General features: G+C 37.5%; 1 long non-coding RNA gene across 1 annotated transcript in view; it reads left to right on the forward strand.

The window, feature by feature from the left end:
• LOC103676272 overlaps positions 1-8,082 on the forward strand; it is a 57,453-nt gene extending 49,371 nt beyond the window's left edge. The window contains exons 6-7 of the long non-coding RNA XR_572059.2: positions 3,842-3,988; positions 7,292-8,082. This is a non-coding gene — a long non-coding RNA (uncharacterized LOC103676272). The remainder of the gene's footprint in view (positions 1-3,841; positions 3,989-7,291) is intronic.
• The last annotated feature ends 6,487 nt before the right edge of the window (positions 8,083-14,569 follow it).

The following is a 14,569-nucleotide window of genomic DNA, read 5'->3' on the forward strand; positions in this document are numbered from 1 at the left end:
TTTCTTTAGCTTTAGGTGAGTGTTGCCATGTAAGAAATGTTATAAAATTATAATCAGTATGTTTTGTTTCAAGGAGCTTTCAAATTTGCTAATAAGCATTTTATTAAATTCATTAACATTATTGAACTCTTGCACAGACTTATTTATTTATTTACATTTATCACAGAATATCAGCTAGTTGTGGAAAAAAAACTTAGTTGCTATATCAATGGTCTATACTCCCAACTTTGTTAACTAATAATCTGGATTAATTGGAATTTTACAACAAAAGACTGATTTTTCACTTCTTGATTTTCTCCACTCTGCTAAATATTGAACGTAGTTGTGCTCATGGGTACAGTTGTTAAGACCATTCAGTATTGCACAGTTTATGTGATTGATGAAAGAAGAAGGCAGTGAATTTAATGACAGGTCTTTACCAGTGCTTATTGGTTGTATACTGGAAGGGTTTTACATAGATTTACTCTACTATTAACTCAAATTCAAAATTATCTTAAAAGACTGCTTGATTAAAAAAATTATTTAATCAAAGACAAAATATGGTCTTGTGGTTTATATTCTCTCACAGATAATGCACTACAAATGAAGAAGTTCATCTTAGAGCTACAGTGGGAAAGAAAAAGCTTGTGACCTAGGTAGAAAGGTACGAGGATTTGTATTGAAAATGAATTTTAGAGGGGAGAAAAAAAGATGGTGGAGGAGTAGGGGACCTTTTTTCAGCTGGTCCTCTGAATTGAGCTGGTTATCTACCAGATCATCCTGAAACCCATGAAACCAGCCTGAAAATGAATTTTAACAGAATGAAAACAATAATGATGATTTTCAACATTTTCTTTTTCTTTTTCTTTTTTTTTTAAAGATTTTATTTATTTGACAGAGAGAGAGAGGCAGTGAGAGAGGGAGAGGAAGAAGCAGGCTCTCAGTGGAGGAGCCTGATGTGGGGCTCGATCCCAGGACTCTGGGATCACTCTCAGAGCTGAAGGCAGACGCTTAATGACTGAGCCACCCAGGCACCCCAGATTTTCAACATTTTCTTACATTGATCAATACAGAGATTTTAATTCTTTTTTTTTTTTTTTTTAAAGATTTTATTTATTTGACAGAGAGACAGCCAGTGAGAGAGGGAACACAAGCAGGGGGAGTGGGAGAGGAAGAAGCAGGCTCCCAGCGGAGGAGCCTGATGTGGGGCTCGATCCCAGAACGCCGGGATCACGCCCTGAGCTGAAGACAGACGCTTAACGACTGTGCTACCCAGGTGCCCCCAGAGATTTTAATTCTTGACAGTGTAATGTAAATTGCTGTAAAAGCTAAGAAAAATTTTAGAAAACATTTTCATATTGATACATTTGAAGCTGCTTTCCAATTTATGCAATACACTTTTGAAGTTGGCATTAATAGTACTCAGTTTACTTTAGAGCTAGGTAATTTATTTAACTTAGATGTAATTTTGAAATCAATATATTTTTGCTTAAAAATGAAATAAATTATTCTCAGATAGATGAGCTAGTTGTGTCAATGTCGAATACACTGTCATTCTTTTAAATTATTTAATGTATGGTTGGTTTGTTACACAGCAATGGAGAACCCAAATGGGAAGCTAATCATTTTTAGATAAAATTTTTAACAGCAAGATAGAATATCTTTTACTTCACATTTGACTTTTGCCATATAATCACAAAAGGGCTATTTTTGTAAAAACATTAAAAAGTTGTATTTAATTTTTCCCAAGTGCTTTGTTAATCCTTTGATAGTTGAATATTTTTATTTTTAAAGTATCTTTTAAGTTATCATTCTTGTTTATTTTCTCTTTGTTAACTGGCACATTGTGCTGTATCATGTATTTCAAATAGTTTTGCAATATTTCTTTCATCGACTTCATGAAATTCTTCATCTTTTGCAATATTTACAATTTTGTTTCACAGTAGACCTCTACCGTATTTGAATTTATTATCTGCTATAATGGTGAGGTAGATATTGATGTCTTGAAAGGAAGGGGCTTTGGTCAGAGATTAATTTTATAAGAAGTCAGTTTATTAATACATAGTTTTGTTTTATGATGACTTTGCTTTTCTTCAACAGGTCAGATAATGTATGCTCATGTAATAAGAGGTCCCCTGTACTGCTATATTTATAGCTGAGCAGGCCCTGGTACCAGACAATGCTGGGCTTTCTGGTAAAAGCTGAGTTGAAGCATGTGTGTTAGGCTCATGGCCTAAGAGGAGTTTCCTACTTTTCACCATGAATCTAAATCTTGGCACAACCCACTCAGGTTAAACTTTGGGTAGGGAAAGAACTAGAGAGAAGCCTGGATCCCCAAGCCTGTTTTAGCATGCTGTTATAGGTGTGGAAGAGGTGGGAAAAGGACATGAATGGTCTGAGAATTCAGCTTTTTCACAGTCTGCAGAGGGGGAGGCTGAAGAGAAAGAGGTCTGTTAACCTGTGTGGCCCTTAAAGGCACCAAGAACCTAGTAGGTGGGACCTAGTGAATGTTCTGGACTCTCATCAATAAAATTAATAAATCTTCATCTCTTGGGGGAGGGTGGAGGTAGGAGGGGTAGAGAAATAGAAGAGTAGAAAGAGAGGACTGAAGAACCCCATCCCTCTACAATATCCACCTTACTGGGGGAGAATCTACCATTGGGTGATGAGATGGGGGGAAGTCACCAGTTGAGGAACAAGGGAGGTCTTTCACTCTGAGGGCAGATCACTCTGTACTTTCCTCATTCTCCCTCATGGAAAGGAGGAGAGAGAACGAAGCAAAGGAATTGCTCCTCTGGGCAGAACCACTTTAGCAAGACTAAGAGAAGGCGGGTCAAAGGACATGAGCTTGTCTGAGCTGAAGTTCTTATAACTCATTGTTTGAAAAAGCTGCAAGGTTTTTTAAAGCCAAGAGTTCCTAAAGTCTGGCACTACAGCTAGGGGGGCACTGACTCCAAGGGAGGCTTGAAATGGAGGGAGCAGGTCTTGAGTGAAGATCTGGAGATGGGGCAAGATCAAGCTGTGACTGAGAAGAGTGCAAAGATGGGAGGGACAGGTGTACGTTGAAGTGGTTTCCTATGAGAGCTTGTTCCGGGAGAGCTACATCCACTTTCTCTTGGTAAATGTTAAGCTTGGTTATTTCCACGAGACTCATTTTTGTAAATCATTAGCACAACATTTATGGTTCTTTTATAGTATAGCTATAATCTAACCCTCAAATCCCACCCCTCTGAGTTTAAACATACAAATTCAATACACAAGAGAACATTTAGACTGAATAAACAGTTTTAGTGTGGAACAAACTTTCGGGAAGCTGAAGTTGTACGTTTATAGCTATGGAACATATATATATCCATTAATTCATTCAACAAATATTGAGTGCCTGATGAGGGCCAGTCACTATACCTAGTGTTCATATTATTAAAGCAGATTTGGAAAACTTATTTTTAAAAGCTGTAATGTATAAAGTGGGGTCACTGGCGCTAAGCCATAACATTTTTAAATGGAACGAAGTCAGTAATGGAAAATTTGGAAAAAGCAGATATTCTTCTACAAAGTACTTTACCTTAGGCAGAGAAGTTGCTGAAATACCACAATTATGCCTTTGCAGTGAGAGCACGGATAGAAAGGTTAGTAAACGCAGGGTGCAAGTAAAAAATCACTTAGGGAAAAAACACTAATTATGATGCCTTCAGGGTTTTGTTATAAATGAATCAATTGGATGCCAAGAAAGGACTGTAATCAGTAGTATTGACTTTCATTTATGTTTCAGAGCAATATTTGTTAAGCCCTTTAATACAGTGCTTTCATAGTAAACATAATACCCAAATTTCTTCCACACTTTCTGTTCATTTCTTAACAGTCATCACAATGCCCTACCAAGCCAAAAATCCTGTGAGATCCTTCCTCCAGAATCAGAGACCATTTCTCCAGCAAGCTTTTCAACAGGATTTTAACTCTTCTGTCAGCTGGCAAAAACATTGAGCCAGCAGACTGAAAACACACAGTGGTATGTATGTTTGGAGTCTCTGTAAACTTTCCCATGCATGCTATCCCATCGGCTTTGCACATTCCCGGAGCAGATACCGATGAGCTGAGAATTCATGCAAGTGCTCAGAGGTGAAAATTGGTCTAGTATGCACAGTTTGTGAATTTACAGTCTATTGAGTGGGCCCAGCTGTGGGCCTTCCCTTCAGGAGGGCTCTTCCCTTTTAAGAACTTAGTTCCGTTCCAGCCTGTATGGCTTCTACCACCTCCCCCAGGAGACTTCACTTCCTATGGGAAAGAGCCACTTGTTGACAATATCTCAGGGAAACTCAGGGCAGCTTTATGATAAGCACACATTACCCTCTTTCCACCCCTCCTTAAACTTTGGCTTATTTTTTCCCCCCATTTCACTCCAAGGACATTGATGTGAAAGGAAGATCAGTGAAAACCACCTTGCTTTAGGTCTGAGAGTTAGTAAAAAAGGGAAGCTTGTCTTCTTAGAGACTCGCCTGACATCTGGCATGCTTAACCTTAACCTTGTCAGTTACAGACATTTAAGGGAAGGTGTTTCAGAGGATGTTGAACTAGATTTTTCAAGGTGTTCTTTCTTAGATAAAGGTTAATGCCTTCAAAGGCAATTTTTTCTCTCCCCAATTTTTCAATGGTACCAATTTGACTTTGAGCACGTGGTCTCTGTTTTAGTCATTTCTATTCCCTCAGGGACTTAAATGGTGCCTGACACGTAGTGGTTGAAAGGTAAATGCCTAAAGTTGTTTGTTGAAACAAATACAGAGTGATGACTGCAGAGTATAGAGTATAAAATCCTCAACCCATGCCTTGTATTTTCCATTTTGTGTCTAAAAATTTACACTAGAGGATGTTGGGAACTTGATTTGATGGATTTAAAATTATAACAGGAATCTTAGAGCCTCATCTTGATCACTTGAAAAATCAACCGGTCTCCCTGATTCTGTTTTGCCAACTGTGAAAGGGGCTGTTGGCAGTAGACTGAGGAAGGAAGCATAGCGCATTGTTACGGGGTGCTTGTTGACTCCAAGCTTAGCTCATTTCCCCCCTGAAATGTAGATGCCAAAATGGCACAGATTATGAGTTCTAGCAAGAGTTTAGGCTCCTGTTTCTGTCCTTTCCTGATGGGACAGAATTGTCATAGACTCATGGTCACTGGAAGGGTCATTTGGGCTAAATATTAGTCTCCAAACTGGTTGTATTTTCAACTACTGTAGACAGTGGCTACATGTTCTAAACCCACCTCCTGAAGATGTACCATGCATTAATGTTTATTCTCAGCAGTCCCATAACATTCCTGTGATGGAGCAAGATTCCAACAGAGTTTTAACAAACAGAGTTATCTCATATGAAGGAGGCCCCATTTGGGAGCCAGGGGACCCCAGGCAGGGATTCCTAACCCCGTGCCCCATTCCCAGCACCCCCGACTGCCTATAGTTATGTGACCCCGGGTAAGGCATTTCACCTCTTGGGATTCCAGCTTCTTTATCTGTGAAATAACATTGGCTTCCTGCCTCCCGGGGATACCAGAAGGAAGAACGAGTTAACATTTACATAACTGCATTGGGAGCTTCCAAGAAAGGCACTGCATGAGTAGGAAATATGATATAACAGGAAGAACGTCTTCTATTTTAAAGTTGGTCTCTGGTCAGTCTTTCTGGGATTATTCCCTATGTACAGTAGTAAAAGAATAGGCAAACATAAAAGAAAGCTCTGGACTTAATTCAGATAGGATGACTCTGAATCATAGTTGCTGGGGGGTTTTGTTGATTTGTTACCTTTGGGGTGAGGTAACTGGATTGCTATTGGGAGAAATATTTGACTCTGGACTGTATTTAGGCAAAACAGATAGGCACTCGTGTTGGAGAATGGCAGTAGGCATAGATGGAATGGCCTAAATTTGGAGTTCATCAAGATGGTAAGCCTCTGGAGGGTAGGAATTGTGTCTTAATGTCTTTATGTCTCCAGGATCTTTCCAGAGCCTGACATAGGGGTGCAGATTAGTTAGTGTTTATCTAATGAGTGCACTGGGATCTGAATTACAGCTTCATTGACCAATATTGTGCCCCTTTTCCTTAATTGTGAATTGGGAGTAATGTACCCTCTTTGCACGTTACTGTGAGGGCTAGATGAGTGATATGTGTAAAGTGCCCAGCTCACTGTCTGACACCCTTTTGGGGGCACATAATCACAGTAATTGTTGTGATGTAACAGAGTAACCATTGTCTTTCTCACCACTAATGTTGGGGACACAGGATAGTGCTGTGGCCAAAGCACAGAGAAGTCCATATCCTGGCCTTGGTATCTATCAGTGCTCAGAAAGCAATGGTTTAACTTTTCTGGAACGTGGTTCCTCATCCGTATAAGAGGGTGCTAAAATTTGATCTACTTAGCAGGTCAATATTTGAAATATAGTCCAGTATGATAAAGGGTCTTGATGTCCTTTAAAGATCTTTTGTTGTAACATACATCAGGACAATATGTAGAACAGATTTATGAAACAAAATTAATGACCTTATGGCTACCACCACAGTCAAGACATGGAATGTTACCAGTACCCCAAGAACCCATCACGTGCACATAGATCATTTCTACTCTTCTCTCACTAAACATTGCATCATGTGCATGTCATTTGGAATTTGTTAAAATATGTTTAATTGTGATAAACTATTCAAATCTATAAATGTGTGACAATTTATAAAGCAGTCCCTGATTTTTGGCAGTCCAGGTTGTTCCCACATACTGTGTTAAGTTCTTATAAACACAGATCTCTTTTGTTCTCCAAATATGCCAGTTGCTCCTTGCATAGTTACCACCATTTCAGCCTTGTAGCTGTACCATATACTTTAATATCTGGAAGGGCAAATTATCCCTGCCAGTCCTTATTTATTTACTTATTTGTCTATCTACCTATTTATTTATTTTTAAGATTTATTTATTTTATTTTATTTTTTATTATGTTATATTAGTCACCATACAGTACTTCATTAGTTTTTGATGTAGTGTTCCATGATTCATTGTTTGTGTATACAAGATTTATTTATTTTAGAGAGGGTGTGTGTATGTGCAAGTGTGGGGTAGGAGCAGAGGGAGAGAGAGAGAGAGAGAGAGAGAAACAGGCTCCATGCTGAGTGTGGAGCCCAGTGCAGGGCTCAAACCCAGGACCCCGAGATCATGACCTGAGCTGAAATCAAGAGTCAGACACTCAACCGACTGTGCCACCCAGGCGCCCCTCCTGCCAGTCCTCTTTTAAACATGTCTTAGCTATTCCACTTACTAACTTTCCTTCCTTTTTTAGCTTGAAACATCCTCAAACTAACAGAAAAGTTGCAGATTCAGTACCAACAACTTTTTTTTTCTGGAACCATTTGAGAATAAGTTGGTCCACAATGCCTCATTACCTGCAAATATATTAGTGAGCATTTCCTACAATCAAGGCTGTAGAAATCGAAAATTAATTCTGACATATTACCATCATTGAAATGCCAGGTTCTACTCAAGTTTTGCCACTTGTCCCAATAATGTCCTTTGTAGCAAAAGGACTCAGTTCAGAATCATGCTTTGCATTTATGCTTTTGCTGTCTTTTCCATCTCCTTCAATCTGGAACAGCTACTGAGTCTTTTACTGGTTTTTGTGAACTTTACACTTTCAAAGACTATAGACGAGTTGTTATGTAGCATATTCCTCAGTTTTTTTGTCTGGTGTTTCTTCACTATTATATTTGTGTTACACACCTTCNGCAGGAACATTATAGCAGTGACATGGTCATTGCATTTTATCAAGTAGCTCATGATTTCGACGTGTCCCACTACTCATGATGTTTATTTTGCGGAAGGTAGTATCTGCCAGGGTTTTCCAACCATAAAGTTATTCTTTTTTTCCTCTGTAATGAATAAATATGTTTTTGGGAGCTATTTGTAACTAAGTAAATATCCCTAAAATGTTCTGTTTATCATTCATGCATTTACTATTGTAATAGTAAGCTATTTACAATTAAAATTGTCAAAAATAGTAAACTATAGGTTATAATCTATTACTATCATTATTTAATTTTAATTGATCACTGGGAGCTCCTTCAGGCTAGATGTGTGTGTGTGTGTGTGTGTGTGTGTGTGTGCATGTGTGTGTTGACATGTCCCTGATGTTCGCTGAGTACTCCCCTACTTTTTGACTTTTTTGGCACAGCAGTATTCCTGGCTCATCCCACAACTACTCTATGGAATCAGCCATTTCTCCGAAGAGCCTGGTTCCTTTATTGGAGAATGATATTTAGAAACTTAGATCTGGGCACTAGGTGCTCTTATTTCTTCTATGTGTTATTGCTCCTAGGCTCTCTTAGTGGACAGAGCTGGGGAGTGTGTAGGTGTGTGTGTGTTTGTGTGTGTGTGTGTGTGTGTGTGTGTGTATCAGGGTGTTCCTAAGTCTTAGTGCAGTCTTAGGTTTTAATAACTTCCGAAGTAACAAATGCTATAAATAAATAAAAATCATTGGGAAGGTTAGTTATTTATACTTCTTTATGCTTAGTTTCTTGAATTTCGAATAATGAATTTTTATTTTAAGGTTTTATTTGTGATAGTTTTATGGATGAGAATTTCTAAGACCAGTGGATTGCTTCCCAGAAGTGGAGGTTCCCTTGCTTGGCCACCTCTGTCACCTGATGTGTCTCCATCAGAGTTTTTCTTGTAGGATCACAACAAAACTGTCATGTATTTATCGAAACAACATTCTTCCAACAAACTAGATAACCTAGGTGAAATGGACAAATTCCTAGAAAGGCACAAATTGCCAAAACTGACTTAAAAAGAATTAGAAAATCTGAATGGGTTTATATCAGATAAAGAGATTGAATCAGTAATCAAAACTCTTTCCACAAAGAAAGTTCAGGAAGACATGATTTCCCTGGTGTATTCTACCAAACATTTAAACAACAACTAATACCAATAAATCACAAAATCTTCCAAAAAAATTAAAAGATGGAAGGATACTCTCTCACTTATTCTATGAGACCAGTCTTACCTTGATACCAAAACAAAACAAACAGAAAACCCCCATCACCACAAGAAATGAAAAATACAGACTAATATCTCTTATGAATATAGATGCAAAAATCCTCAAAAAGATACTAGCACACTGAATCTAGCAACATATAAAAAGGATTGTACACCATGACCAGGTAGTATTTGTCCCAGGAATGCAAGGTTGGTTCAACACATGAAAATCAATACGCCATATTAATAGAAGTAGAAGACAACACATAATCAAATCAATAGACAAAGAAAAAACATTTGGCAAAACCCAACACCCTTAAAGATAAAATACAACAAATTAGAAATTACAAATGGGAGGGAACATCCTTAATGTGATAAAGGGTATCTGTGAAAAGGTCACAGCTAACATATTTAATGATAAAAGACTAAGAGCTTTCTGTCTATAAACGGGGAAAAAGACAAGGATTTTGTTCTTGCCACTTCTATTCAACATTGTATTGGAAGTTCTAAGCAGGGTAATTAGGTAAGAAGCAGAAATAAAAAGTCATTAAGATTGGTAAAGAAGAAGTGAAACTACCTATATGCTAATGACATGATATTTTATAGAAAAATCCTAAGAAATTGACAAAAAATGTTAGAGCAGATATATGAGATCACCAAGGTTGCAGGATGCAAAATCAATATACAAAAACCAGTTGTATTTTTACACACTAGCAATGAACAAGCAAAACATGAAATTGGAAAAATAATTCCATTTATAAATAATATCAGAAAGAATAAAATGCGTAGGAATAAATTGGATCAAACAAATACATGACTTATACACTGAAAACTACAAAACACCAATAAAAGAAATTAAAGAAGTCCTAAATAAATGCAAGGACATCCCATGTTCATTGAATAAAGACTTAATATGGTAATACTCCCCAATGTGATCTACAGATTCATCCCAGGAATGCAAGATTGGTTTAACACACAATTGCTAGAATAAAAAAAAACAAAGACAACTGTTGGTGAGGATGTGGAGAAATATGAACCCTCATAGATTGATGGTGGGATTGTAAAATGGTGTCATTGCTTGGGAAAACAGTTTGGCAATTCCTCAAATGTTAACATATATTTATCTTATGACCCAGAAATTCCACTTTTATGTATTTACCTGAGAGAGTTGAATACATATATTCATACAAGAACTTGTAAATGAATGTCTACAGGAGCATTGTTCATAATAGACAGAAAGTAGAAACAACCTAAATGTTCAGTAATTAATGAATGGATAAACAAAAGATGGTATATCCATACAATAGAATATTATTCAGCCATAAAAAGGAATGAGGCACTAATTCATATTAAACATGCATAAACTTTGAATGTATTATGCAAATTCAAAATAGCCTAACACAAAACACCATATACTGTTTTAGTCCATTTATAAGAGGCATCCAGAATAAGAAAATTTATAGATATAGAATGTAGGTTAGTAGTTGTCAAAAATTGAAGGGAGAGGAAGTTGGCAGTGACTGGTAATGGGTCTGGGGTCTCACTTTGGGTTGATGAAAATGTTCTGAAATTACATAGCAATGGTTATGCAACCTTATGAACATACTAAAAACCACTGAATTATATACTTTAAAGGGGTGAATTTTATGGAATGTCAATTTATGTCTCAGTAAAATAAAGCAAAACCAATGAGAGTCTAAAGCCCTCATTTTTTTACAATCTGAAAGCTAGAATTATAAAGAAAATCTTTTGTTATTGAGAAATAGCTGATGAAAGTTTTATAAAATTTGAAAATTGACTGGAATTGTGTATAGCACAATGTAGTAATTATATGAATTTAAAACATAGTTTTCTTTATTACCATTGACATACACTAAACTGCACATATTAAAATGTACAATTTGGTAAATTTTGACATATGAATATATTCATGAGAATATAACCACAATAAAAATAACTAGCATATTCATCATCATCCCCAAAGGTTTCTTTATATCTCTGTAATTCTCACATCTCCCTGGGCCCTAGGCAACCCCTAATCGTATTACTCATATTAAATATTAATTTGCATTTCTTAGAATTTTGTATAAAAGAAACCATATGATATATTCCTTTTTTAAGAATCTGTTGTCTTTCACTTAGCATAATTATTTTGAAATTCTTCCATGTGTCGTGTGTATTAATAGTTCATTCCTTTATACTGCTGTATAATATTTCATTGTATATCACTTTATCCATTTACCTTTGGTAGACATTTGGGTTGTTTCCAGTTTTTAACTATTTCAAATAAAGCTGCTATGGGTATTGATATACAAATCTTTGCATGGAATATGCTTTAATTCTTTTGGGTAAATACCTAAGTGTGAAATGGCTTGGTCATATGTTTAGCTTTTTAAGAAACTATCAAATTGTTTTCTAAAGTGTTTGTATTGTTTATGTTTCCACCAGCAGTGCATGGGAGTTCCAATTCCTTCACATTCTCAGCAGTGCTTGGTATGGCCGGTCTCTTTAATTTTTACCGTACTAGTAAGTTTGCAGGGTCTTGCGATAGTTTTAATTCGCATTTCTGTAATGACTAACAATGTTAAGTATTTTTCCACGCAGTTAGTTGCCAACCTTATATCTTATTTGGTGAAGTGTCTGTTCAAGTATTTTGCCCGTTTTTATATTGGGTCATTTGTCTTTTTCTATTGGGTTTGAGAGTTCTTTTTGTATCTGGATATGCGTCCTTTATAAGATACATGCTTTGCAAGTATTTTCTTTCAGTCCATATCTTGATGTTTCATTCTCTTAACAGTGTCTTTTGAAAAGTAGAAGTTTTAAATTTTGATAAAGCCCAATTTTTGTCTAACCCAAGTTAGCAGAGGCTTTCTCTCAAAAGCTTTAGAGGTAATTTTTGCACATGATCCAAAGTATGGATTGAAGGCTTTTTCTCTGTTTTGTTTTTATTCGTTTTTTGGCATACAGTTATCCAATTGTTCTAGCACCTTTTGTTCAAAATAGTACCCTTTCTTCAATGATCGCCTCTGTATCTTTGCAGAAAATCAGTTATAGAAAATCATATATATGAGTTTATTTCTGCACTCCTTATTTTGTTCCATTGACCTGTGTGTCTGTGTTCATAACAAAGCTCATTTTACTGATTTTGCTTTGTTGTCTTAAAACCAGGTAATGTTAGCCTTCTAACTTTGTTTTCATTTTTTTAAGTCATTTTGGCTATTCTAAGATCTTTGCATTCTTTTTTAGAAAAAGATTTTATTTATTTATTTGACACAGAGAGAGAGAGAGAGCACAAGCAGGCGGAGCGGCAGAGGGAGAGGGAGAAGCAGGCTTCCCACTGAGCAGAGAGCCTGATACTGGGCTCGATCCCAGAACCCCGGGATCATGACCAGAACTGAAGGCAATGCTTAACTGCCTGAGCCGCCCAGGTGCCCCTAAGATCTTCGCATTCTGTATAAACTTTGGAATCTGCTTGGTAATTTCTACTGAACAGTCCACTGGGATTTTGATCAGGATTGTATTAAATTTGCAGATCAGTTTGGTTAAAATTGACACCTTAACAATATTGACTTTCCTGACCTATTAGCAAAGCATGTGTCACCATTTTTCAAAGTCTTCTTCAATCTCTCAGTAAATGCTCTGTAGTTTTCAGTGTGCAGTCTTTCATGTATATTTTCAGATTTATTTCTAGGTATTTTATGCATTTTGATGCTACTGTATTGATCTTTTAAACTTCAGTTTCCAGTTGTTCATTGTTAGTGTATAGAACGCAGCTGACTTTTGTACATTGGTCGCGCATTCTGCGTCTCGCTAAACTTGCTTATTAGTTGCAGCAGCTTTTCTCTAGACTCACTTGTACCATCTAGATAGACGATTATGTCATCTGTCAATAAATGGAATTTTGCTTATCCCTTTTCACAATTCTTTTTATCGCCTGACACTTTATGGCCAGACCCTCCAGCAATATGTTGAATAAAAATGGTAAGAGTGGTCTTAGATGGAAATATTCAGTCTCTCACATTAATGTTAGCAATAGATTTTTCACAGATGCTCTGTATTAGGTTGAGGAAATTCCCTTCTATTGCTAGTTTGCTGAGAGTTTTTCTTTTTTTTTAAAGATTTTATTTATTCGACAGAGATAGAGACAGCCAGCGAGAGAGGGAACACAGGCAGGGGGAGTGGGAGAGGAAGAAGCAGGCTCTCAGCGGAGGAGCCTGATGTGGGGCTCGATCCCGTAACACTGGGATCATGCCCTGAGCCGCAGACGCTTGAGGACTGAGCCACCCAGGCGCCCCGCTGAGAGTTTTTAATCAAGAATTCTTTCTCTCTCTCTCTCTCTTTTGTAAGCATGCAACATGTATATTTCTGAGTTTATTAAAACTTGAAATTGCACTAAGACTTGGAGACAAAGATGTATATACGTGCATAGTCACACACCGTTATATTTCTACTTTATTTAAAACAATTTATGTTATAGTGAAAACCATGAACCACACGATTTATTCTGTTTTTCTTCCTTTTCATATTTGTAACTCCTTTCTCTAACAGTAGAAACCTGGCTTCCATTAACCTTAATATATTTGCCTATTTGGTCAACTTCCTGTGTGTATCCAACTCCCATCCCTGCCACCATCCCATATCTCCTGCAGCTGCACTCGGGCTCTTACACTCACTAGACTGCTGGTGCTTTCCCCAATATGGACACTCTCTACCCTGCTAAGCCTCCGACTCCATGCCCTGAGCTGCCCTTCTGCATGGACACCACCTTACTCTGACTACGCTTTGACACTCCGCACTTGTTATCACCAGCCCTTCCCACTGGCTTATGCACTGACATCCCATACTGGATAATTATGTGAATGTCCTCACCCCTGTTGGCTTCTGAAACCCATGTTGGGCTGCAGCCCTGTAAGACTCCTTCTTCGCCCTACTTAGATATGCATCTCTGCAAAAGCTGCTCTTCCCCATGGTTATCTTCCTCACCTTCTTGGGCTCCAAAGTCCCATCACACACAATTCATATGCAGAGGCTCCCTCCTAACCCTGCTGGAGCTCTGGCATCCTCTGCGGGGCCACTCCTTTGCATGGAGCTATCCTTACATTTTGTGGCTCACTCCTGTGATGGGCAGGTGTATTTGGAAAAGTACTTATTTTGTTTGGTCTCCTATAGCCCTCTTCCCACCCCAGCTTGAACATGTAACATGTTTGGTCCCAACCAACAGGTTTAGGACTGAGTTTTTCAGGAAATGATATGAAGAGGAGAAAGACTAGGAAGAATTCACTCATTTACTTATTGTGATTAACTTAGAATAATTATTTTTTTTTATCAAACTAAAAAAACTTCCATTGTGCTTTTTATTGGGACTTTGTTAAACTTATTTTAGAAGGAAATGACATATTTGCAGTACTGGATCTCTCCCTCTTTGGATGATCCTGCTCAGAGCAGAAGAGTCTCCCAGAAGGCAACTGTAGCCACAGTTAAGGTCAGCTGGAGCTGTAATTAAGGTCAAACTCAGTATGCTTCAGGGGACAGGTACAACGATGACCCAGGAGGAACTAGCCTCCGCACTAAAGGAATTGCAAGACTT

This window comes from Ursus maritimus, unplaced genomic scaffold, assembly GCF_017311325.1.
Source record: "Ursus maritimus isolate PB19 unplaced genomic scaffold, ASM1731132v1 scaffold_31, whole genome shotgun sequence".
In the NCBI taxonomy this organism is placed as follows: Eukaryota; Metazoa; Chordata; class Mammalia; order Carnivora; family Ursidae; genus Ursus; species Ursus maritimus.